General features: G+C 51.3%; 1 protein-coding gene across 1 annotated transcript in view; it reads left to right on the top strand.

The window, feature by feature from the left end:
• PAIP1 (poly(A) binding protein interacting protein 1) overlaps positions 1-25,193 on the top strand; it is a 637,739-nt gene that overhangs the window by 325,554 nt on the left and 286,992 nt on the right. The window lies entirely within an intron of this gene.

Raw genomic sequence — 25,193 nt, 5'->3', positions numbered from 1 at the left:
TTCCGTCGCTGTTAGCTCCACCTTCACGGGAGGCACGCTGGCTGGACTCTTGGGGCCGCAATATGTTTGCTTCGACCATTGCGGCTCTGTGGGCCCTTAACACTTTGTGTGTTGGCTAGGGCTACATCTTGCTTGTGGGACTCTGAGGAGTCCCTTAAGTCTACTGCTTCTCAGGAGTGTGCTGGTGTTGACTTACGGTACCATGCATTAGATGGCTGGGAGCTGGCGGCGTTCATTCTTCGCTCCGCTCTGGACGTCTCGCAGGTGCTTGGTCGTACATTGGCTTCTTCGGTTGCCCTTCGCCGCCATGCTTGGCTTCGGGACAGTGTGTTCCCGGAGAATGTGCGGGTACGGTTGGTGGATCTTCCCTTTGATGGCACCCTTTTGTTCCACGCCCGGCAGACTTGGCCATCCTGAGGTTCCTGGCAGGGCTTCGGCCTCCTCCTCCGTCTCAGTGACCTGTGGGTTGGTCTGGTTTTTGTGAGCTGCTCTTTAGTTGGGGGGGTCGCTCCAGTTGTGTGATCTATGTGCTTTATGTGACTGACAGTCCTCTTTGTTGGGACTGTGGCTCTGTTGGCTGCTGGCCAGCCCTTCTTGCTATGTGTTTTGTTGGAGGTTATTCACACCAAGTTGGCCCTGAGACTAGGCCTCCTGTTCTTCTCTTGGCTGCTTGACAAGCCTTCTGCAGGCGGTTTTTCCCTACAGCTCTTTCGGTTGTCCTCTGCTGCGGAAGTTTCTTCATAAGAGGGTTCCCATGTTTGGGACTAACATACCCTATGTGAAGTAATGGTAGCTGTTATCTAGCTCGTTCTGTGCTGGGGAGTTGTGGTATCCTTCGGGTCTCTGCTCTCCTTGGCGTTCATGTACATTGCAGGTGCAATTTCGTTGTTGCTGACTTGGGTTGGCTTGGTGGCGCCCCGGGGTGTCCTTCTCCGGGGTTGCTGCCCTGTTCGCCAGATCTGACATGCTGTCTGCGGCCTGGTGTTGTGACTTTGGCTCTGCTTCCTTTTGGGTCATGTGGGTGTGTGTCCCTCTCTGGGGTGTGACCAGGCCTTCTTCGCCCTCATGTTCGCTGTCTTGGGGTCTGGGATAGTTCTTGTGTTCCTTCCTCTTTCGGGCGCAGCCTTGCGGTCTTCCTGGGTGCCCCGGGATGCTCTTCCTTTTTTTTCCCTGTCTACTTGGAGCCTCTGGGTTGATCTTCTTCCTCTTCCTTACCTTGCCCTTGGATGGAGGTTCTGTTGCCCTGTAAGGACTTGGGGTGCTTCGGCCTCCCCTTGCCTTGTTTCCTCTGTTTGAGTGTGAATGGGCTTCCTCTTGTCTCCTTTTCTTCTTCCCAGGCCCCCCGTGTGATCGGTGGCGTTCTGCTGTGGGGGTTCCCCTTGCCTGCGGGGACAAGGCTCCTCGCCTTGTCCGTTCGACTGGTCCCCTGTGAGACCCTCTGTTATGTCCAGGCTGGCTGGGCCCCTTCGAAGACCCTCCTTCCTCGTGGGTATGGCAAGGGTATCTATTCTACGTTAAGGAATCTGTCGCTAGTAGTCTCTATCAGATGTATTAGTTACTTACCTTCGGTAACAATGTATCTGGTAGAGACGATTCTAGCTGCAGATTCCTTCATGGCCCACCCTTCCTTCCCGTTCATCGACGGCCTTTGGCTTGGTCTTCTGCACTCGCCTCCCAGTGGGTTCCTGTATCTTCTGTGAGTGCATTCTTTTTCTCTTTTAACAGGATGCTTTGTTCTGTTTCTTGTTTCCCCTCTTTGACACTTAGGAGGATGGTGTTCTATGTTCTCCTGTGCCCCTCTGCTCTGGTCCAGGTTAGGGGCCTTCACTATCTTCCCTCCTCTTCCTCTCCCCTTGGTTGCTAAGGGTTCTGGTCCCTCGGCTGCCCTCTGGGTTGGGGTCATCTCACTGTGCCTTTGCCCATGTTCCTTTGAGGGCGGGTTGGTGCACTCTGTGCTGGGGTTCCCCTGAAGATTTGTCGTTCCTGTTTGCCTTGGCACCAGTTCCCCTTCGTTGTTCCTGGTTGGGTTTGCAGTCGTGCTGTATACTGTCGTTACATTTTTGCATGTGTTCCCTGCGTCCAGTGGGGGCTGTCTACATCCAGGCAGGGTGGCTGCTCAGGGCTGTGCTCTCTTCTGTCTTCTTTTCCCTGCCTTTGGCTGCTGCAGTGTTGACACTGCTCCTTATGGTGGTGTTCGTAACCATTGTTTTTTCAATTTTTCTGCTCTTTCGCACACTGTTCCCATACTCCCACAGCTTTTTCTGATGGCCCCCTGTTGTGGCGCGGAAAAGTTCTCTGAAAAAAGGTATGTAGGTGCTCCGGGTGGAATTTATGTGACCTCACTGACATCACGCGTGCGGACGACGCCTGGGCGGAGTCACGTGATGCCGTCCCCCCGGCGCGCAGAGATGCTGTGGCAAGAAATTTCCGGATCCAGTCTCATGCCTGGGGATAATTCTACATTAAGGAATCTGCGGCTAGAATCGTCTCTACCAGATACATCATTTCCGAAGGTAAGTAACTCGTACGTTTGTTCGCTTGCGGACTTGGTGGAAAGCTGTGGCCTTACCATGTTTTCCTATACAGATGATACTCAAATCATTACCTTTTTCTCTTCTGCTCAGGGGCCTAATTCTGAGGCCCTGAATTCCTGCCTGGGTAAGACTTCAAACTGGATGAACACCAACCTAATGTAAATGTACAGGAATTTATATAGAGCAAATCACCACTGGTTTCTAAGCGCTTGCTTAGGGAACCCATCCTGGTATTCCCCTGTGAGATAACCCCGTTGTGGAGATTAAGCAAGCTAATGCCCAGAGTCACAGAGTGTGAACCCATGAGTGGAGTAGGCACCGGAGCTAGAATAGTCGAGTCCATGGACATTTTAGGACTCAAGACCCGCCGAGCCGGGAATTGAACCCTGGTCCCGGGCTGACCTCTGCTTCCAGGTCTGCCTGCTCTAACCAGTGAGCCACACTTCACCACCACTAATAAAACTTAGTGGTGGGAAGACTGAGGTAATAGTGTTGGGTAAGAACCCCCTCCTTAGCAGCCCAGAGTGATGGCCTGAGACCTTAGGTACTCTTACAGAACCTGCTTCAGAAGTAAAGAACTTAAGTTTTTGGCTGGTTGTCAATCTATCAATGAAACCCCAGGATGCTAAGGTTTTTTTGACTTGCTTTGCATTCCTGAAATGGCTAATATAAATCTGGATTCTACCTTTTTCAGCACAAAGGACAGTTATTCAGACCTTGATTTTTATCAAGTATTTGGAAAGAAAAATGGTCAGTAAGAGGCCAAAAGAGTCCTTGGGTAGCCTAGGCTCCTGGAATTCCTTTAGAACAGCGTTAATCAGGAGTTGTTTAAGGAAAGTCTAGGCGGGACTGGTTACGCAATGTATGTAGAGAGACAAGGTTTGGTATGACATCACATTTATTAACAGCATAAATGTAGTATCCTCGTATGCTTTTAAGGTAATAGTTCCAGTGCTCACACATAAACTGAAAGGTGCGTGAAGTGAGGGGTGCTTGTGACATTAAAATTTACATTGCATTGACAACAACAAAATAAAAACTCCAAATTAATTAAATACAGTAGAGGAGTTTTTGGTTGTAACGGTCAACGGAGATTTGTTCTCGCTCCCACTGGTCGCTCTGTGTGCTGTTCCTGGATTTTGCTACTTCATTTGGCTCCCCAAGCTTCGTACTAACGATTCACAGTTTCTTTCGGCTGAGGCAGATCACCCCACGGTGCAACTTATTACAGGTCTCCCTCTTCCCGTGGCCTCCCCAGAACCCATTTACTGCACCGCTTGTTCTCGCGGACCCCCAGGTTTCCCAGACCGGTTCATTAAACGAAATTCCACCTGCTTACACTTGTTTCGTCCTGATGAAGATCTCGCTTTATTGAGATCGAAACGCCGTCAAGCTTTATAACCAAAAACTCTGCATACTGGGGTTTCCTTGTTTTTTGAAACTTTGATTTTTATCAAGACTGGATTGCGGAAATATCCTCTACTTAGGGGCAGAATGGCCTCTATTAGATGCCTACAAGTAGTTCAGAACTCTGCCTCCAGTCTTCTATATCGACTCCCTAAATATGCCTCTCTATTATGTCTTCTTCGCGAGCTTCATTGGCTCGTAATGGACAAACAGATACAGTTCAAAGCAGTATGCTACATGCATAAACGCAGGTAGAGCACTGGTCCGTGGTAACTCCAAGTGCTGGTGGTACCTTACCAGCCCTCTTGCTCCATGCAATTTGCAGCCAGTACCTCTACACAGTTCCCAGAGTCAAACTAGCTAGCATGGCGGTCGCTCCTTCTCATACTTGGGTCCCAAACTGTGGAACTGTGACGCTGGTCAGTCCTCCGGATCGGTTTCTTGCTAGGAATGGTCCACCTCTCGATCTAACCAAGCCTTATAGCCATAATGGTTCGAGGAATGTGGGCTGCTGAATTCATATCTGTGCATAGATCGCTGCCTAGTGTTGGGTCCGGATGATCGCACATTGTTGTCCTGGAAGAGTCTTCGAAGTATCACGAGATAGGTGGCTCCTCCCCTGGACTACAGTGCGCATGGGCATCGACTCCATCCTCAGATTGTTTTTTTTTTTCCGCCAACGGGTTCGGATGTATATTGGTTCACTCTAGTCGGAATCGATATAAAACTTTCTTAAGGCCACAAGGCCTTTAGTTTTTCTCATCGGTATAGTTTTGCGTTCGGTGCCCGATTCTTCCAGCTCCATTTCGAGCCGGATTCCAGAAAGCTGCGTGCTTTCGACGCTGAAGGCCCAGTCGACGCCAAAGACCTTATCGACGGAACATCATGGACAGGAGTCCATTCAAGAGATGTCCCGTGTGCAACTCCAAGTATCCCCACATCGATGTCCACCCGGTGTGCAACAAGTGTCTGTCGCCGGATCATGATGAAGCCAGCTGCATGGCTTGTTCAAGATTTCGATCCAAGAAGACTCTTGTGCATTGTCGCGCTGCGCGCCAGGAGGCCCATCAGACTGCACCGGCGCCTGTGAACATATTCGATGCCGGGGATGATGAGGGAGCTGACCGGGAAGTTAGTGAGAACCTGTCGAATCCCGCGTCGGAGGTCGACTACAACTACGACGCGGACGTTGAAATGCTCGAAGCGGAAGAAGTCGTCGACGAGGTAGGAGACGACGATGGGGCCTTGGGTCCATGGAAGATAGCTCGGGCGAAGAGCTAACTCAAACTGATATTATGGCCGAAACGCTTCAAAAGGCTCAGGTCGAGGGATCGCCACTAGGCCTTACCCAAGATCTTCCAGTGAGTTCTACAGCCCCGCGTTCGGGCTCGGCTACGGACATTGATATTGAGCCTAACCCTGCGAAAACGAAACTGAAAGTGAAGACACCGGTCTCGACGCAAGTGAAAGCACTGGTGCCCCCCTCAAAACCAAATGTGCGTATTGCTTTGGTCGGATCAAAGCCCTCGGACCTGTCGGCACCAACGAAGCAAAAGGGCGTTGTCGATCCGAAGAAACAGCTCAAGGGCGTCAAAACGAAGTCTGGCACGCCAAAAACAAAGGTCAAGGCAATCGAGCCGAGCAAATCGGCGCCGAAGACTGTCGACACCGACAAAGGGTTCGGAGACCCGAAGGTTCTCGAGACTCCGCGTCGACAAAACAAGGCCAAGAGCGGCCCAACCCATGAGTCCACGTCTAGTGGTGCCTCGAAGGATTCCGTCAACTCGACGCAGCCGTCCGCCGCTTTCTCCAAGCAAGTGGCGGACTCCCTGAAGCGCATCAAGAACAAGGCCTCAAATGTCGGGCCAAAAGATCCTCCCCCTTCGAAGCCTGTCGATAAACCTCAGAAAGCGTCGACGCCCATTCACTTCACGTTGCTGCCGAAAGTGGCGCCGAAGGCTTTCACCCCTAGGATGGTCACCAACGTGCCCGAGAAGGTGTCCTCGGTGCCGAAGTCGGTGGAACCGATTTCTCCACGTGGCCATGATGTCTCACCCACTTATTCAGATGTGGACACTGGGGAAGGTGATGATGTTGAGTACAGCTATCCTGTCTACACTGAGCCAGATGATACTAATGAACCCTGGGCAGCTGGTGCTGACCCAGGTGATCCTCACTCTACCCCAGACACTCAGATGTATGCTGTAAAAACGTTGCCTACAGAGGATTCAGCTGCGTTTAATGCCCTCATTGAAAGGGCAGCTAAGAATCATGACGTCCAGCTCCATGCTGACCCCATTGAAGTGGACTTTCGTTTGACACCTTTTCCGTCTGAGAGGACTGTCAAGACTCTGCCTATGTTGAAGGGTGTCTTGAAGCATGCTGGGGAGATCTTTAAAGAACCTACGAGAGCCAGGGTGATAAACCCTAGAATTGAGAAGAAGTATAAACCGGCACCTAGTGACCCTACTTACATCAAGGGACAGTTGCCTTTGGACTCTCTTGTTGTTTCTAATGCCCGGAAGAGGGCTAATTCACAAACAACGGGTGATGCTCCTCCCCCAGATAAGGAATCTAAGGTGTTTGAGGCATCAGGGAAAAGGGTGGCAGCTCAAGCGGCCAATATCTAGCGCATTTCAAATACACAAGCACTTCTAGCAAGGTATGACAGGGCACACTATGACACACTGGAGACCCTGTTGCAGCACCTGCCAGACGAATACAAAGAGCCAGCTGAGATGCTCATCCAAGAGGGGAAGCTGATATCCAATGCTTCTATTAAATGTGCACTGGACGCGGCTGACACCGCGGCCAGAGCTATCAACACTAGTGTCATGCTGAGACTACATGCCTGGCTCAGAATCTCAGGATTTAAGCCAGAGATACAGACCACCATTCTTAATCAGACAGTAAACCCTGATCATCTATTTGGCCCAGAGGTGGACACCACCTTGGAGAAGATCAAAAAGGACACAAACTGCTAAGTCCATGGGGGCTCTGCAGTCCCAGCAATTCAGGGGTGGTTCTTTTCGTCGCTCAAGCACTAGAGTTTCCAGAGGCCAGCTCTCCCAAACCACACAGTACTATAAAGGCAACACGCAGACCACATACACCAAACAAAGTCGAGGTGGATATTATGGAAACAGCGCCAAAGGCAGAGGTCGTGGAAACAACAACTCCAGATCCTCCGCCACTAACAAACAGTGACGCCTTGTCACTGCCCCCCGACCACGCAACACCGGTCGGGGGGAGACTTCAACAGTTCCTGCCAGTCTGGAAGTCCATCACCACAGACAGGTGGGTCACACAGCTTATACAGTACATTTATTGTCTGGAGTTAACATCCACTCCACCCAACATACCCCCAAGACACCGTCCTATGTCCGCCGAGCATTTGCACTTATTGCAGCAGGAGGTCCTCGTCATGCTGCAAAAAGGGGCAATCGAGCTCGTGCCTGCGAAAGAAAGAGGCACAGGAGTTTACTCACTGTACTTCTTGATACCAAAAAAGGACGGGTCCCTCAGACCCCTCAATCAGTACATTCTGTCGGAGCACTTTCACATGCTAATACTGCAGCAAGTCCTACCGTTGCTCAGTCAGGGAGATTTCCTCGCAACTTTAGATCTGAAAGATGCTTATTTTCATATTCCGCTGCACCTTTCACACAAAAAATACCGCAGGTTCACTATCCAAAATCAACATTACCAGTTCAAGGTTCTACCTTTCGGAGTCACCACGGCACCCCGGTGTTTACAAAGTGCCTGGCGACAGTGGCAGCACACCTATGAAGACAGAACATTCACGTCTACCCTTATCTGGACGACTGGCTAATCCAGGCAAAGTCGGCCCAGCAGTGTGCCGCCACATGTCCCACACCATTCACCTTCTTCACGATCTGGGATTCTCACTGAATTACCCAAAGTCCCACCAGCAACCCGCCCACATACGGCAGTATCTGGGTGCGACGATAAACACTCTGGCGGCCACAGCGCAGCCGAATTCAGTGAGGGTCAGCAGCATTCAATCGCTGATACAAAAATTCAGACCTCAACACTCGCTTCCAGCGCTAGTGTTCATGCAGTTGATAGGCATGATAGCTCCTGCATTTCCATAGTCCCGCACACGAGATTACATATGCGTCTGCTTCAGGAGTGCTTAGCACGTCAGTGGACTCAGGCTCACGGACAGTTGAAAGACCTAGTGTTGGTGAGCGGTCGGGCATACAACTCTCTGCATTGGTGGAATCCACAAAACCTTTGCAAGGGACGACCGTTCCAAGAGCCTGTGCCACAGATCATCCCGACGACGGACGCTTCTCTCCAGGGATGGGGAGCTCATGTACTCCACTACACAGTGCAGGGACTATGGACACAGCAGCAAAGGAAGATTCACATCAATGTTCTAGAACTGAAGGCGATCTTCATGGCACTAAAAGCCTTCAAAGTACATCTGTGCAACAAGGTTGTGTTGATCCGGACGGACAACATGACGGCCATGTACTACATTCAGTAGCAGGGAGGTACACAGTCTCCACGGTTGTCTCATCTGGCTCAGAGCATGCGGAAGTGGGCCATTCAGCGAAACATCTTCCTCATGGCAGAACATCTCCCGGGCAAGGACAATCAGATGGCGGACCTGCTCAGCAGGTACAGCCACAAAATGCACGAGTGGGAGATACATCCATCAGTACTCCACCCGTACTTTCAAAGGTGGGGTCATCCAGAGATAGACCTGTTCGCCACAAAGGAGAACGCAAAATGCCGAAGCTTTGCCGCCAGGTTTCCACACCCACAATCGCAAGGCAATGCGATATGGATGAACTGGTCAGGCAAATTTGCGTTCGCTTTTCCCCCAGCACCCCTGATTCCGCTGGTGGCACGCAAGCTCAGGCAGCACTCAATGACTCTCATCCTGGTTGCTCCAACGTGGGCTCGCCAACCATGGTACACCACGTTTCTAGAACTGTCCGTGGTACCGCATCAAAGGCTACATCTCACACCCAGCCTTCTGACGCAGAGCCATGGCGTCATTCAGCACCCAGACCCGCAACAGCTCAACCTGGCGATCTGGCTCCTGAAGTCCTAGAGTTTGGCTACCTAAACTTACCTCCCGACTGTATGGACATCATTCGGGAGGCGAGGAAGCCCACTACTAGAGCCTGCTATGCGGCAAAATGGAAGCGGTTTGTCATTTATTGTGCGGACCACAACATTAACCCGCTGGATGCTTCTATTCAGAACATCATCTGTTACCTTTTCCATCTGTACAAGTGTAATCTGGCCTATGCTTCCATTCGCATTCATCTGTCTGCAATGGCCGCTTATCTCCAAAATAGGCAGCACCTCTCACTCTTCAGGGTGCCTGCCATCAAGGCTTTTTTGGAAGGCCTCAAACGAGTCATTCCGCCACGGACTCCACCAGCTCCTCAGTGGAACCTCAATGTGGTCCTTACCAGGCTGATGGGTCCTCCCTTTGAACCACTGCATTCTTGCGAGATTCAGTTCTTGACATGGAAAGTGGCTTTCCTCATAGCAATTACATCGCTACGGAGGGTTAGTGAATTGCAGGCCCTCACAATCCAAGAGCCATTTATCCAAATTCATTCCAACAGGGTGGTGCTCCGCACTAACCCTAAGTTTCTGCCCAAGGTTGTGTCTCAGTTCCACATCAACCAAACAATCGAATTACCTGTTTTCTTTCAAAATCCTGAGTCACTGGCGGAGCGCATGCTCCACACCCTTGACGTTAAACGGGCCCTAATGTATTACATTGATAGGACCAGGGATTTTAGAAAAACTAAGCAACTCTTTGTCGCCTTTGCGCCTCAACACAAAGGTAACCCTATTTCCAAGGCTGGTATTGCTAGGTGGATCGTTAAATGTATCCAGATCTGCTATGTTAAAGCAAAGCGCACTCTTACCATTCCGCCAAGAGCCCACTCCACCAGAAAGTTGGGGGCCTCTATGGCATTCCTTGGAAACATTCCTTTGGAAGACATATGTAGAGCAGCCACATGGTCTACCACACACACATTTACTAAGCATTACTGTGTTGATGTGCACTCCAAACAGCAGGCATCTGTAGGGCAGGCTGTTCTCAAAACACTTTTTCAAACTGCTGCAGCTGGCACAGGCGGCCGCCTCTAATGGAGGGACTGCTATGTATTCTATGCACAGATATGAATTCAGCAGCCCACATGCCTCGAACCGAATATGCTACTTACCAGTATGTATCTGTTCTTGGCATGTAGGGCTGCTGACATTCATATCGCCCGCCCTCCTCCCCGGCGCCTGTAGCAGCTGCAGTGTTCACATATACTCATAGCATGGTCATCATTCACTGAGTTTCACTCCATCTTGGCCACAATGGCTAAAAACAATCTGGGGATGGAGTAGATGCCCATGCGCACTGTAGTCCAGGGGAGGAGCCACCTATCTCGTGATACTTCGAAGACTCTTCCAGGACAACAATGTGCAATCATCCGGACCCAACACTAGGCGGCGATCTATGCACAGATATGAATGTCAGCAGCCCTACATGCCAAGAACAGATGCATACTGGTAAGTAGCATATTCGTTCTGCTGTCTGGTCGTGGCGCCAGGCTTTCTCGAGGGTGCGGCAGGTTTTCTTGGAGTTTTTGAGGTCGTTGGTAAACCACAAGGCTTTCTTGCTGCCGGGTCTGCTGGGAGGGTTCTTCAGTGGTGCGAGTTCGTCAGCGCATTCGGTGAGCCACTGTGTGAGGTTGCGGGCTGCTTCGTCGGGGTCAGTTGTGTTGGTGGGTGGGTTCTGGCTGAGGGAGGTGGTGAGCTGGTCGGCGGTGATCTTGCTCCTGCTTCTGTGGGGAATCTGTTGCGGGTGGTGTTGGGTCTTGGTTTTCCTGAAGGTGAAGTGGACGCAGCTGTGGTCTGTCCAGTGTAGTCCGGTGGAGTGGCTGAAGGAGATGTGCTTGCTGGAGGAGAAGACGGGGTCAAGCGTGTTGCCGGCGTAGTGGGTGGGGGTGTTGACCAGTTGCTTGAGTCTGAGGTTGGCGAGGTTGTCCAGCTGGGCGGCGGTGTTGCAGTCCTTGTTGTTCTCCAGGTGTAAGTTGAGGTCCCCTAGGAGGATGTAGTCTGTGGAGGTGAGGGCGTGTGGACTGACTAAGTCTGCGATGGTTTTGCTGAATTGTGTGCGTGGTTCCGGGGGCCTGTAGATGAAGGTGCCTCTGAGGGTGGTCTTGGGGTCGGTGTGAATCTGGAAGTGAAGGTGTTCGGCGGCGGTGAGGGTGTCGTCGGAGTTGGTGGTGATGCGGATGGTGTTTTTGTGGACGATGTTGGTGCCTCCACCGGTTTGGTTGATGCGGTCTCTCCGGGTGATCTTGTAGCCGTCCGGTATGGCTATGGCGATGTCGGGTGCTGAGAAGGCGTTCATCCAGGTTTCTGTGAGGAAGGCGACGTCTGGTGATGTTGTGTTGAGGAGGTTCCAGAGTTCGACGGCGTGCCTGTGGACGGAGCGTGCGTTGAGCAGGATGTCACTTGAGGTGGTTGTTGTTGGGGCTCGGCTTGGCGGGTGCGGTGCAAGTTCGGAGGCAGGTGAATCGGCAGGTGAAGGGTCCGTGGGTGCGTTTCGGGGTGGCTCGGTAGCAGGCGGGGATCCGGCTGGCATTGAGTGCGTAGAGGGTTGCAGCGTCGTAAGTTAGTCGGTGCGATGGCAACAACGTGGGCCAGGGGTTCTGGCTCTGGGCGCGGGCCAGGCGCGGACGGGTGTAGACGGGCTTGCCTTTGGCGCGCCTTTGGTGCCCAATCGGCGCATATGAGCGGCTGAGGGAGGGAGGAGCAGCTGGGAGGCGGAAGCGGGGTGGCGAATGGGAGCGGCGGGAATACGAGGGGGAGGCGGGAGGGCACAGAAGGCAAGGGGGAGCGGGGGGAAATAAAAATTAACTAAAACAATTAAAACTAAACTAATTGGTGACAGGAGGCAAAAGGGGAACAAATGAAACTAATTAACAATACAGAGGGTAAAGCGGGGTAAACGGCGAACACACAGGCACAGGGAAGACGAGAAATGCAGGAGGAACCCAGCGGGCAGAGCGTAGCACACAGCAGGAGGAGGCCCACGCGGTGGCTAGGGGGGCGACCTACCTGGTGGCAGGGTCAACGGTTGCTCAAGAACGGGTGCAAGGCGGTTGCAGCAACGCCAACCCATTCACACAATATAGAGGCTAATGCTCTGTGAGGTGCGCGAGACGTAAATGCAGAGATGAAGGACAAAGTAAGGTGCTCGTGGTCAGTGAAGCGCGGGTTGGGATGTAGAGGGGATGCGGACCAAGGAGAGTGCGCGGACGGGGGGCCAGGGAAGAGCAGGGTCTCGTGTGTGCACTCACCTACCCCAGCGCCCGACTTCCGTATTGCCAGCAAATGAATTCCTGAGGGGGGCATGCTGCTAAGTGAGAGTCCAGCCCCCCTCATCCTGGGAGGTCTTCTAAAACTAAAGAAAAGACCTGTGCATGCTAATCCTGATAGCCCCAGCTTGGGCCAAGCAGTTTTGTTAGGCAGACCCGTGGGAACTCTCCAAGGACCCTAATCCAGCACTCTGATTGAAAAACTGTCTCATAAACACTACCTATCACCTCAATACTCACCATTAATCATGAAACACATATAAAGGCCCATAAACCAATAAGACAATTTTTGAGCAACTAAATCAGGTGGTGTGATTAATAAAGCTATTCACATATTATTTACATTATTATATACAACTGCAGTTTATTTAACTTTACCATGGTTTTAAACATTTATTATTTATTAATCAACCCACTAAGGCGATTGGATCAACTGATGGAAACTAGACCATGAATAAAAAAGACCAGCTTTTCTTTTCAAATCTAATTTTATTAACTTTATTTTTTCATAAAGAAAAAGCGTTTACGTTTTAGAATCTTTATTTTATAAGCGATTAAGAAAGCAGCATATTAATAAGGAAATAAATTTAAAACGGACATATTTAAAACAAGCTCAGAAAACAAAGTATTAGCAAAATACCAGTTTCCATTTCCTAAATCTATTTGCCTGACTATTTCTCTCTTCACCTAGAAAGGAAAAATCAATTAAAAGTCTGCTGTCCTTACATGCGCCAAAGGTCCAACAACATGTCACGTCACTCAGGAATCGGAAAGTAGAAGTTTTTTCCTTGCTCATAGTGTCAGACTTTATACCTTTCTCTCTAGCTACACTTTCTATATTTTACATTCTTTTTTTTTTTTTTCCAAAACCTTTATTGCACTTTGCATAGTACACAGCGGAATGCCTACAACCCTGCGGGCCGGCCGCCATTTCAAGATCGTTGTTCACAGTGTGTTTCAGCGAAATGGATAGTAATACAACAGTTACATTAATTGTCTGACGGAGCTTGCTGAAAAAATAAAAGTGCAGTTTAAGCAAGTATTATAAGCAGAGAATGAGGTTTTGATGGAATTTTCTCTTTTTTGTAAAATAACAAACTCTGAACGGTAAACCGGTAGGAATGACATTACGGTCTGGTACGGATCAGTGCAGTTCAAGTCACAAGTGTATCTTGGGAGAAGGTAAATCCAACATCATATCCCATTACGTACATGCATCCACCTACAACACATGTCCCCACCCCCCTTGACTCACAGTTCTAAACTCTAAGGTAAGGCCTCATGAAGCGGTTAAGGCCTCCATCCCACCCATCTACTCCGCCTGGCCTCAGCCCTCCTCACCCTCGTCGTCTGAGTCGTCCTGATCATCCTCTGACAATGGTTCGCAGATGTCCCCTCTATATTCATTCCACTTCAACCAAATCTTATTCCATTTCCCTGGGCAGGCTCGGCTGGAGTATACTGCTCGCTCGGTCAACATTACTCGATCCATGTTCAGGCACCACTGGGACTTGGTTGGTAGCTCTGCCGCCCCCCAGCGCTGTGCTATGTCACGTTTCGCCACCATTAGCCCCGCCGTGACCCAAAGTTGTTCATATCTGGACAAGTCGGTAGGTTCCCATATATTTAGTAAGCACCTTCTCTGGTCCGGCAGTATGGAGTGGTCTAATGCTTGTGAAAGTGTGCAGAGTATTTGTTTCCAGTATTCCTGGATCTTGGGACAGTCCCATATGGTATGGAAGAACGTGCCCTCCTCCCCACACCCTCGCAGACAGTAAGGATGGGGCGCCCTGCGTATGCGGTGTAGCATGGTCCTTGTATAATAAACCCTGTGTAGGATCTTAAATTGCACTAGCCGCATGCGCGCCGAGATGCCTACTTCCTTAGGGGACCCAAGTGCCTCGTTCCACTCATGTTCATCCATGTCGCTAACCTCCCCTTCCCATTTCTCTTTCAGGTAGAGTGTAGGATCTGGGGTATTATTGAGTAGCTTACGGTAAGTGAGGGACGTCGCCCGTTCCAACATGTAATCAGTGAGGAGACGATCTTCCAAGGGTGAAGACTCGGGCAGCGGTGTGTCGGCTGGGAGGGCTACGAGCAGTGCGTGCCGGACTTGAATGTATCTGTAAAGTTCCCTGTCACCGAGTTCATATAATTCTTTTAGCCGGGCAAAGGGGATCACCTCATTCCTCTCCCACAGATCACCCACCGTGGAAATTCCTATCGTGTCCCACTGCGTGAACCCCTTAGTGTTCCTTAGATTGCCTAGTGCGCGAGAGTCCCACAGCGGAGTCATCTTGGTGACCTTTCCTTTCCAGCCCAGAGCTGCCGTAGCTGCGTGCCATGACTGAACAGTTAGTTTAGTGGGGCCCGCTAGTGTCCGTATCTTGCGGTGCTCATATAGCGGACCCAACAGACTATTTGTGCCCAACTGCACCCTGTCCGATTGAAATGCTGGCTCGGTATGCGGTGCGTGGACCCATTGATTAATTTGCTTAAGGTGTGCAGCCCAATAGTACAGTTTCAGATTCGGTAGCGCGATGCCCCCGCTATACCAGTCTCTGTGCAGTTTGGATTGTGCCACGCGCGCCGGAAGGTTACCCCATAGCAGGTTGGAAACCAAAACCGCAACTCTCTGGAAAAACTTAGGGGGGCACAGGATAGGGCGAATTTTCGAGCACTAATGATTGGCTCCTGAGGCGGAAAGCCGGGAGCAGGGACGAAATTTTAAAACTGTATTCTGTGTCTAATTACTGTGCTTTTAAAACCTGATATCCCTTTTTACCTGTATCTTGGCATCCTAGAACAGCGCTACTCGCTGCAACGACCCCTTCGCTTCAGTCGCCATTCTCGAGGGCGAGGCGAGACACGCCCCCTCGGCTGGCCACGCCCCCCCGCCACGACTACAAATAGCGCGCCCCCAACGCCAGGCGCTGCACTAATGATTGGCTCCTGAGGCGGAAAGCCGGGAGCAGGGACGAAATTTTAAAACTGTATTCTGTGTCTAATTACTGTGCTTTTAAAACCTGATATCCCTTTTTACCTGTATCTTGGCATCCTAGAACAGCGCTACTCGCTGCAACGACCCCTTCGCTTCAGTCGCCATTCTCGAGGGCGAGGCGAGACACGCCCCCTCGGCTGGCCACGCCCCCCCGCCACGACTACAAATAGCGCGCCCCCAACGCCAGGCGCTGCACTAATGATTGGCTCCTGAGGCGGAAAGCCGGGAGCAGGGACGAAATTTTAAAACTGTATTCTGTGTCTAATTACTGTGCTTTTAAAACCTGATATCCCTTTTTACCTGTATCTTGGCATCCTAGAACAGCGCTACTCGCTGCAACGACCCCTTCGCTTCAGTCGCCATTCTCGAGGGCGAGGCGAGACACGCCCCCTCGGCTGGCCACACCCCCCCCAACTTCCTCACCTACCGGTATAAAGCATGTGTTTTGGCAGGAAGCGCAGCGGACGAGCGCAGCGGGCGCGACTTTTGCGCGCCGAAGGCGCGCCTAAGGCAAGCCCGTCTGCGCCCGTCCGCGGCCGGACGGGGCTAGGGGCACGAATCTATGCCAAAACTACATCCTACTCGTCAAAGGATCTTATTGCCCTTCAAGGTCAATGGCTACTTCCAGATTCTACCCGCAGATTGATCTCCTCTCTAGGCCTTGCCCCCACTTCCCCCATAGCCCCTCACTTCCCGCTACCCGCTCCCCCGTCACCCTACCCCACCCTTCCCCCCGACCCCCCCCCCCTTCGCTGGCACTGTCTGTCTTCTTACTCAATACCAGGTCAGCGGTCAAGCACCACCATGAGCTGTTCGTCTTACTCGATACTGAGAAACCTGACCTACTGCTCTTGACCGAAACCTGGTACTGTGACACTTCCCTCCCTGCTCTCCTAGCCACCCTACCCCCCTCTTATGTGGCCCTTCGAGCCGACCGGCCGGCGGGCAAGGCTGGTGGTGGGGTTGCCCTGATCGCTCGGCCGGAGTTGAATTTCCAATTACTCCCCTCACCCCCCATTCCCCCCGCTGACTTTCTGGTAGCCCGTTCTCTTTCTTTTTCCCCCCCCATCACCTGTCTATTAATGTACCGGCCCCCTCAGCCCTCGCCTGCATTCTTGCCGGCTTTTCAAGACCTACTGGCCAACTTAGTGGTCAACTACGCTTCGGTCTTGGTGCTAGGGGACTTCAATTATTGGCCCTTAGACCTGCACGAGTGCTCAGCCTCTAAAGAGTTCACAGACTGCCTCTCAACTCTCAATTTTGTGTCGCACATAGCCGTCCCCACTCACTGCCATGGGCACACATTGGACCAGGTCTGGTCCCTCAATCTCCCTGTGGCCTCGGTCACTGTCTCGCCATGCCCTTGGTCCGACCATGCCCTCATCTCCTTCTCTATTCCCCGTAACGCGATGTCTAAAATTCCGCGTGCCAAAAACACCTGGGCACGGAACTGGAATAGATTAGATTACCCCTCCTTGACCTCCATACTACGCGACTCTACTCCTATCCTTACTGGCTTAACATCTACCTCTCAAGCCGAAGCCATTAACATCTGGCTGGCGGATGGCTGCGACTCTGTGGCGCCCTTACGCCGCATCTCCATCCGCTGACCTAAGGACTGTAATAGATGGTTCAATGACCACCTAAAAGACCTTAAATTGAGCGCCCGACAAGCTGAAAGGCAATGGAGGAAAAATTACGATCCCCTATTAAAAACCCACTACTTATCAGCACTGGACAAATATAAAACAGCGATCTTGGCTGCTAAGTCCACCTACTTTTCATTTAAAATTACCTCCGCCGAAAACAAACCCAGGGAAATTTTTAGAACAGTGAATGACCTGGCATTCTCAGACCGTACCTCGCCCAATATCCTTCCCTCCCAACTTCTCTGCGACCAGCTCAATACCTATTTCTTGGACAAAATAGCAACCATTAAGGTCAATATCCCTCCACCCTCCTCTGCCTTCGTCGACCCCGCCCCCCCTCCCCTCCCTTACCTGCTTACTTCTATTCCTCCCCTCACGCAGGATTCCTTCCTGGAGATACTCCCTAAAGTGAAGTCGGGATCTCCCGCGGACGTCTGCCCAGCACGAGTCCTGCAGCAAATCTATTCCAGCTGCCCCGACCCCCCCATTGCCTTCCTCAACAGTTCCCTGGCACAAGGCGTAGTACCCTATCCACTTAAGGCAGCTACCATAGTGCCCATCTTGAAGAAATCTGGCGCTGACTCCTCTATCTCGGCCAACTATCGCCCTATCTCCTTGCTACCCTTCCTGGGCAAGGTGATGGAACGCCATGTCACCGCGGTGCTCAGCGCCCATGTCGAGGCAAATGGGAGTCTGGCCTCCCGCCAAGCTGGGTTTCGTCCCAGGCACTCGACCGAGTCAGTCGTGGTCTCAGTCTTGGACAAACTCAGAAAAGGTATGGACGAAAATAAACACCAGGCACTGGTCCTCCTTGATCTTTCCGCCGCCTTTGACACGGTGGACCACACCATCCTACTCACCCGTGTCAAGGCGGCTGGCATCGGGGGATCAGCTCTGATCTGGCTCTCCTCCTTTCTGAGGGAACGCACTCAGGCGGTCCGACTAGGCGACTTCACGGCTACTCCCCTCCCTGTCACTTGCGGTGTTCCCCAGGGTTCCTCGCTTTCCCCTTTACTTTTCAACCTTTATATCTTTCCTCTCATCTTTGCACTACAGCGGCTGGAGGTCACTGTCTATAACTACGCGGATGACCTCCAGCTCATCTTTGATCTGTCCCCTTCTCCTCTTTCGGTCTCCAATTTCCAGTCAACTATGACATTCATCAGGGACTGGATGAACCACAACCACCTTAAACTGAACCCGGATAAAACCGAGCTGGTTCTCACCGGTGGTTCATCCAGTCCCTGGAACTCTCTCTTCTGGCCCCCTTCTCTTGGCTCTGCACCGACCCCCTCCACCACGGTCAAAACACTTGGGGTCAAAATTAACAGCCAACTCACCCTTCATTCACAAATTAGCTCTGTGGTGTCCTCTTGTTTCCTTTCTCTCCGCACTATCCGCACTGTCTCCCGCTTCTTTTCCCCCCAGGCACTCAGGATCATCATGGCCGCACTTGTAATATCCAAATTGGACTACGCAAACGCTCTCTACCACGGCATCCCTGCTTACAGTTTGCGTAGACTCCAGACCGTTCAGAATCAAGCGGCCCGGCTTGTGTACGGCCTCCCTCGATATCACCATTCCACCCCCCTTCTCAGGGAGCTCCACTGGCTCCCCATAAAGGAACGGGCTCTATTCAAGATCGGGTGCATGGTTTTCCAGGCCCGTCAGGGCTCTGCCCCTGCCTTCATCTCCTCACTAATCAAGTCCTATGTACCTACAAGAGAACTTCGGTCTTCCTCCAGGTCCCTCCTCCAGATCCCTCGCTTCACTCGCAAAAAGTGGGGCGGGGCTAATTTCTCCACCCTAGCCCCAACCTTCTGGAACTCACTCCCTGACCACCTCCGCTCTGCTACTCAGTATCTCCCTTTTCGCAGAGAACTAAAAACGTTTCTTTTCAGCCAGGCTTTCCCCACTTAAAAACTCCCTCAATATTTTTTTTCATCTCTCCCTGGTCCCTCTTCATCTCAGTTGCCGATCCCCCCAGCGCCAAGAAACCGCAAGGTGTACGCTGCGCTCTACAAGTATTTTAAATTAGAAATTAGAAATTAAATTACAAAAAGCGTGGCAACGCCATCATTTTGTAAAGCACCGCCCTACCTAGAAGTGTCAACGGCAGGCCTGACCAGAACCCAACATCCCGTTTAAGCCTTTCCAAGTGTGGTTTTAGATTCTTATCCATAAACTCTGCTGGGTCTTTAGTGACATGTATGCCTAGGTATTTAAATGATGATCCCGCCAGTTTCAGCGGGCACGAGCTGTCGAGAGTCGGGGCCGGGCCTTGCAAGACATATAACTCTGATTTGGACCAGTTTAGCGTGTAGCCGGAGACCCTGCCGTACGTGTCGCAAATGCGCAATAAAGCCGGTACACCTTCCTCGGGGTCAGTTAGATAGAGCAACATATCGTCTGCGTATAGGGACAGACGGTCTTCCCAACCCCCGGTCCCTGGTATACCTTTGAGGAGGGGAGAGGTTCGTATGAGAGTCGCAAGAGGCTCCAGTGAGATGGCAAACAGCAGGGGCGACAGAGGGCAGCCCTGTCGCGTGCCTCTTCCCAGCGGGAATGTGCGTGAAATGTGGCCATTAGCCACTACGTGAGCTACTGGGTCTGTGTAGAGCAGTTTGACCCAAGCAAGAAAGCGAGGTCCAAACCCCATATGCTTCAGCGTTTCGAAAAGGTACTCCCACTCCACCAGGTCAAATGCCATTTTGGCGTCAAGTGCTAGAATCACTGCCGGTGAGTTGATGGTGTCAGTTCTAGCTAGGATACCATGCAGTCGCCGCAAATTCAACGCTGTGTTCCTATGCGGCATAAATCCGGACTGATCCGGATGTATAATCGATGACAGATGGGGCAGGATCCTTTGCGCCAGGAGCTTGGCCAGAATTTTCACTTCAGCGTTCAATAAGGAAATGGGTCGATAAGAGGAACAGTCCTCTGGTGGTTTACCCGGCTTGGGGATAGTTACGATAGTTGCCACTCGCTGGTCTAGCGGAAGGGAACCCTTCTCTAAACATGTCTTGAACATCCCCAACAAATGTGTGCTGAGGGTTTCCGGCATCATCTGGTACCATTCTATGGGTATACCATTCGGTCCCATTGCCTTGCCCGGTTTCAGAGCTTTAATGGCCAGTTGGATTTCATCGGCTGTAATGTCTGCCTCCAGCTCACTCGATGCCTCTAGTGATAATGTTTGGACCTCAATCGGCGCTAAGAGTGCCCTGGCACTTTCAGGTGTAATCTTTCGCGTCGGGGTATAAACTCGTTCAAAATGGGTCGCAAGCAGTTCTGTTATACGCCTAGGATCAGAGTGTGGCACCCCCTGTTCATCTTTCAGACGCTGGATCCCCCTGGAGTTGCCCTCACGTTTATCGAGCCACGCCAGCTTTTTCCCTGCTTTGTCCCCCACTTCGTAAATCCTATTCTGAGTGTCGGTTATGTGTCCCCTAACTACCAAACGCAGGTGATCATTATACAGCTGCTGTTGGAGAGTGAGTGAGTGAGTGCGTGTAGGGTGGAGGGGGAAGGGTGTAGCTCGTGAGCCGCGGACCGTTCTTGTAATGTCACCTCCAGATCGGCCAGCTCCTGTGACTACTGCCTCTTGTGACCGGTTATGGTGTTAATGGCTTGGCCCCGTAGAACCGTTTTATAGGCTTCCCAAAGTGTTGCTGGGGAACGCACTGAGTGTGTATTTTCAAGGAAGTATTGTGTCGTGGCGTGTTTGAGGGCTTTGCGAACCTGTGGAACCTTAAAATATGATGCGTGCATGGGGTAAATGCGTTTACGTGCTCTCGTTTGTAGGGAAAGTGTCAGTGTGAGCGGTGAATGGTCTGAAATACCTCGAGGGTGAATCACCAGGGTATCCACATGACAGAGGCCATCCCCCAGCGACAGGAAATAATCAATGCGGGACAGGCTGCCATGCACTGCGGAGTGAAAGGTGTATTGCTGCATGCCCGGGTGCAAGTGCCTCCAGATGTCCGTCCGGCCCATGGCTGTGGTAAATCGTCGAAAATACGTTTCCCCTCCTGTCGGGGTCGGTGTGGGGTGTTTATCTAGTTGTGTGTCCATGACAGCGTTGAAATCCCCCCCTAGAATGATCTCACCCTCGGGGAGAGTTAGAAGGAAGTCCCCTAGTCTTGGGAGGTGGACCGAATGCAAAGCCGGTGGAATATACACTGACACTAAGTTAAAGAGTTTCCCCTCCCACTGCCCTTGCACGGCCGCAAAGCAGCCCTGGTCGCCAGTTTTAGAAGATAGGGGCATGAATCGTGAGTTTTTCTGTACTAGAATGCCGGACCCCCTGGAGCCGGACGTGAAACCAGAGTGGGCCCACATTTTGTAACCACGTCTATCCAAGGCCTTCGTAGCCCCCCCTACCAAGTGTGTCTCTTGCAGCAGTGCCACAGTAGGTCGCAGTCGCTTAATAGCAGTTAGTACCAACCCCCGCTTAACCTTGTCCCCCAAACCTCTCACATTCCAGGACATCAAGGTCAGAGGCGGGCATTGTGCGTCGGAGGGAGTCACCCCCCCTGTCGGCACTGAATTGTTAGCCATTGGGGATTATGAGGTACGTGCTGTATTGCCCAAGGGATGTAACCAGTCTATCGGCTGCGTCGTCGCGCAGCGAGGCGTTCAGAGGCATCATGGGGGCATAATATCACTGTCCGTCCCCAGCAATGTGCCTTGATTCCCATAAGAAACAAAACATCGTTCCTAGACCATTGGCGTGCATTCCAAACAGAAACATTTCAAAACAAACCCCCCTCCCTGCCCCCCTGCTTAACGGACTTCCAACTGCCCGCCACCCCAATTGAGCAGAGTGCTTTACCCATCCCAAAACCAGAGTACTTGCGTGTAGGGGGGAGAGCGTCTCCCCGGGTTGGCGGCTCCCCTGTAGGCTCTCGGGGTTGCCATGCCAGAGTCAACGTGCAGCTATGAAAACAACAAGTCAGTTCGGCGATTGGCGAACGCGTGAATTACAGAGTCTGTAGCCAGAATCATTCATCTCCGCCTCCCCCTTCAAATCCATGGGAGGGCGAGCGTTCTGCACCCTCCACTCGACCAGATGCTTGCGAACCATTCCTGCTGCCTCCCCTGCGATCTTGACCTGGCCTATGTGTCCTGCGCTGTCGTCCAACAGTGTGCCAGCCCTCCAGCCAGTCCCGGGCCGTGTCCGGGGAATCGAAAAACCACACTTTTTTGTCCGCTACCACCCGTAGCTTAGCCGGGAATACCATTGAGTACGGCAGTTCTTTCTCTCTCAAGGTTTTTTTGACTTCCAGAAATGTTCTCCTCTTTCTAGACACCTCCGCTGTTTAGTCCGGGAAGAAGGCAATTTTCGAGTTTTGAATTTGGATGGCCGGCGCCACTCTTGCGGCCTGCAAAATGGCGTCTCGATCCCGGAAATTGAAAAGTCTAGCCAGTATCGGCCGTGGTGCCCTTCCCGTCTTGGGTTTTCCCCCCGGAACGCGGTGGGCCCTTTCGACCGAGAAGAAATTGGATAGGCCTTTGGGTTGGAGTCGATTTTTCACCAAATCTTCCACATACAGGTCCAGCGCCCCTGTGTCTTCCGATTCCGGCACACCTAAAATGCGGACATTATTGCGCCGTGAGCGACCTTCCTGGTCGTCCAGTTTGTCCCTGAGCAGCTTATTATCAGTTTGTAAGCGCTCCACTGCCGTCTGTAGTTCGGACACATCTTCGACCAGTGATTTAGTGACCACTTCGACCTGTTTGACCCTCTCATTCATTTTCTGGAGATCCGCCCTGATTAAGGTGACCTCAGTCGCCGTGGCCCCCACAGTCTCTTGTACCTGTGCCAACGCCGCCAGGACATCATCCAGCGTGGCCTTTCTCGCCACCTCGGCCTCCGCCACTTTTCCGACGGTTTTGCGTTGGTCCTGGGGGGGTGAGTGTCTCTCGTATGCAAATTTGTCCAATTTGGCCTGGGTAGAAGTGTTTTTGGGGCCCCTGTTCGACATGGCGCAGTTATCGTTGAGGCGGCCAAGCGGCCTTCCTGGTCGTCTTCGCCGGGCAATGGCGGTGTTGAGTCCAACGTGTGCGGCGCCGTCTGCGCCTCCGACAGGATTTTGCACGCCCGGGCAGTGTCAACAGGCGATGGCAAGGTGTGCACGTGAGCTCGGGCCGCCGAGGGGAGTTTCGTGGTTCTGCGGAGTGACGCAGTTGACGAGCCGACACTTCCTGTCCCTCGGCCCCGGCTTCAGGTCGCTTCCGGCCGGGTCTGCTTGAACTGTGACTCCGCTGCTTCGCGGTCGAGGGTAGGCCCGGCTCCTCCTCCGTCTCCGGCCAGCGGGAGTGTGCTTATTCGGTCCGTCGCCGCGCCCAAAAGTTCTGTAGCCGCTCGCTGCACGGACTCCGGGTCCGGTCCACCCTTTGTAGCCGGTGTGGATCAGGATAATTGTACGGATTGTTGCGGAAAGCCGCCTCTACCCGGGAGCCTCTCTAAGCTGCGGCCGCCATCGTTGGCTGCTAGCCACGCCCCCCCATTTTACATTCTTTTAAGCAAATCCGAGCTTTTCATTGGCTGTCCTGTGTCAGTCCATGATAAAATTATTACGTCATCTCCTACTCTTGACCAAGTCCAGGCTTCAAATAAGCCCTATTGCCTTTCATTTCCACATCTTTCAGCTTCCTCAAGAAAGTTACTTTTTTCTCGAGTTTCGAACATTTACTTCCTAACCTTGGCAAACACTTTAAGTTCCTGTCCTTGAGCCATCTCTCCATGAGCACGTTCAACGCGACCAAAGAACTGCTTTTTCAATTCACGATGACAATACAGTAAAAATCTTCACAGCTACACATGTGTAAAGACTTCATTCTGGTCAGGCTTTTGCGTCTGCAGCTCTGTCAGCCATGTTTTCTGAACCATCTTTAGGCCTCATTTTGGAAACTATTATTAAACAAACACAAGACATCAATTATTTAAAGAATTGAGACCCATTCTGTTACCCTCCTCCTTTACTAATTAATCCTGTTAATTATGTTACCTAGCAGAAAGCACAGTCAGCAGCATTATAGTTACTTTTCCTTTCTGAATGGCACGAACTCCATGAGCTCTTCATCACAGAAAAACATAACATAAGCACACAAAATAAGCACATGCCATTAATTTAACTGCCGCATTTAATACTGACAAAGACAATAGATAAGGTTAGTTTATTATTTTTCTTTGCGTATGCAACATAAAGCACATTAGTTTTTCCCACGTGTATTGATGAATGTATTCTTAAACTAAGTTGATTAATAATTTCACCACAAGCTTGTTAATTCAATTACTTGTTATGGGAGATTAACTTCACAAGTTTGAACAAAATCTTGTTCTTCACCTTGCTCCATCAACCCTTACTTGCCAACTAGCTATCAACCACTTGACTGCATGGCTGCTATAGACTTGGAATTCGGATCCCTTAACATACAGCCTAACTGTCAAAATAATCTAATGGTGATGAGAGCGTCGTAACAAAGACACGCTCTTTGAATGGAAAAGGTTGTGTACCTTGGAGGCAGATCACAATCTGGAACCTTTAAGCCTGCATCCTCAAAAAATCTTGCCTTACCTCCACCATCTGAAACAGACTGGATTAAAATAGTCTTCCATCCGTGTTTACCTGGCCACAGTCTTCAGCTACCTTAGAACGCCTCCACCCCCTTATTAATGGTTTTACCCTGGGCTTAGCCACCGATAACCAAGCAAACTCCACACGCGTAGTTAAATACTGTCCCTGCAGGCACTGAGAAGTCCATTCGAACCAATTCACTGATCTACTCTGTAACTGTTGTCATTGAAAACTCCCTCTTTAGTGGCCAGGACAAAGACTTAGAAAACCAGGTGAGCTCTACATCCTATGGCATTGCTAACAAAGGTTGTGCCTCATCAAACCATGGTGTAGTCCGTTGAATTGAACAAGCCTAGAATTCTGCCATAGGAAGTTCAGCAGACAACTCCGAAGCAGCATACAAGCTCACTCCATCACAGACATAGCAGCCACAGCTGCACTCTTTGCTGGGCTGCCGATTACTGCATTTGTTTTTCACTTGCACCTTAACAAACATTACTTCCTCAGTGGCCAGAAGACATTTGAGGAGGCAGTTGGTTGGACTGCGTTGTGCGCCCTTTTTAACTAAAGTAAGATCCGTTCCTGCTTCTTTATCAAGTGTATTTTACATTTACCGCTAAATAATCATTCTTCTAGACTGT

This window comes from Lissotriton vulgaris, chromosome 3_1, assembly GCF_964263255.1.
Source record: "Lissotriton vulgaris chromosome 3_1, aLisVul1.2, whole genome shotgun sequence".
Classification (NCBI taxonomy): domain Eukaryota; kingdom Metazoa; phylum Chordata; class Amphibia; order Caudata; family Salamandridae; genus Lissotriton; species Lissotriton vulgaris.
The sequence above is the reverse complement of the archived record's forward strand: the minus strand, read 5'-3'. Positions and strand labels throughout refer to the sequence as shown.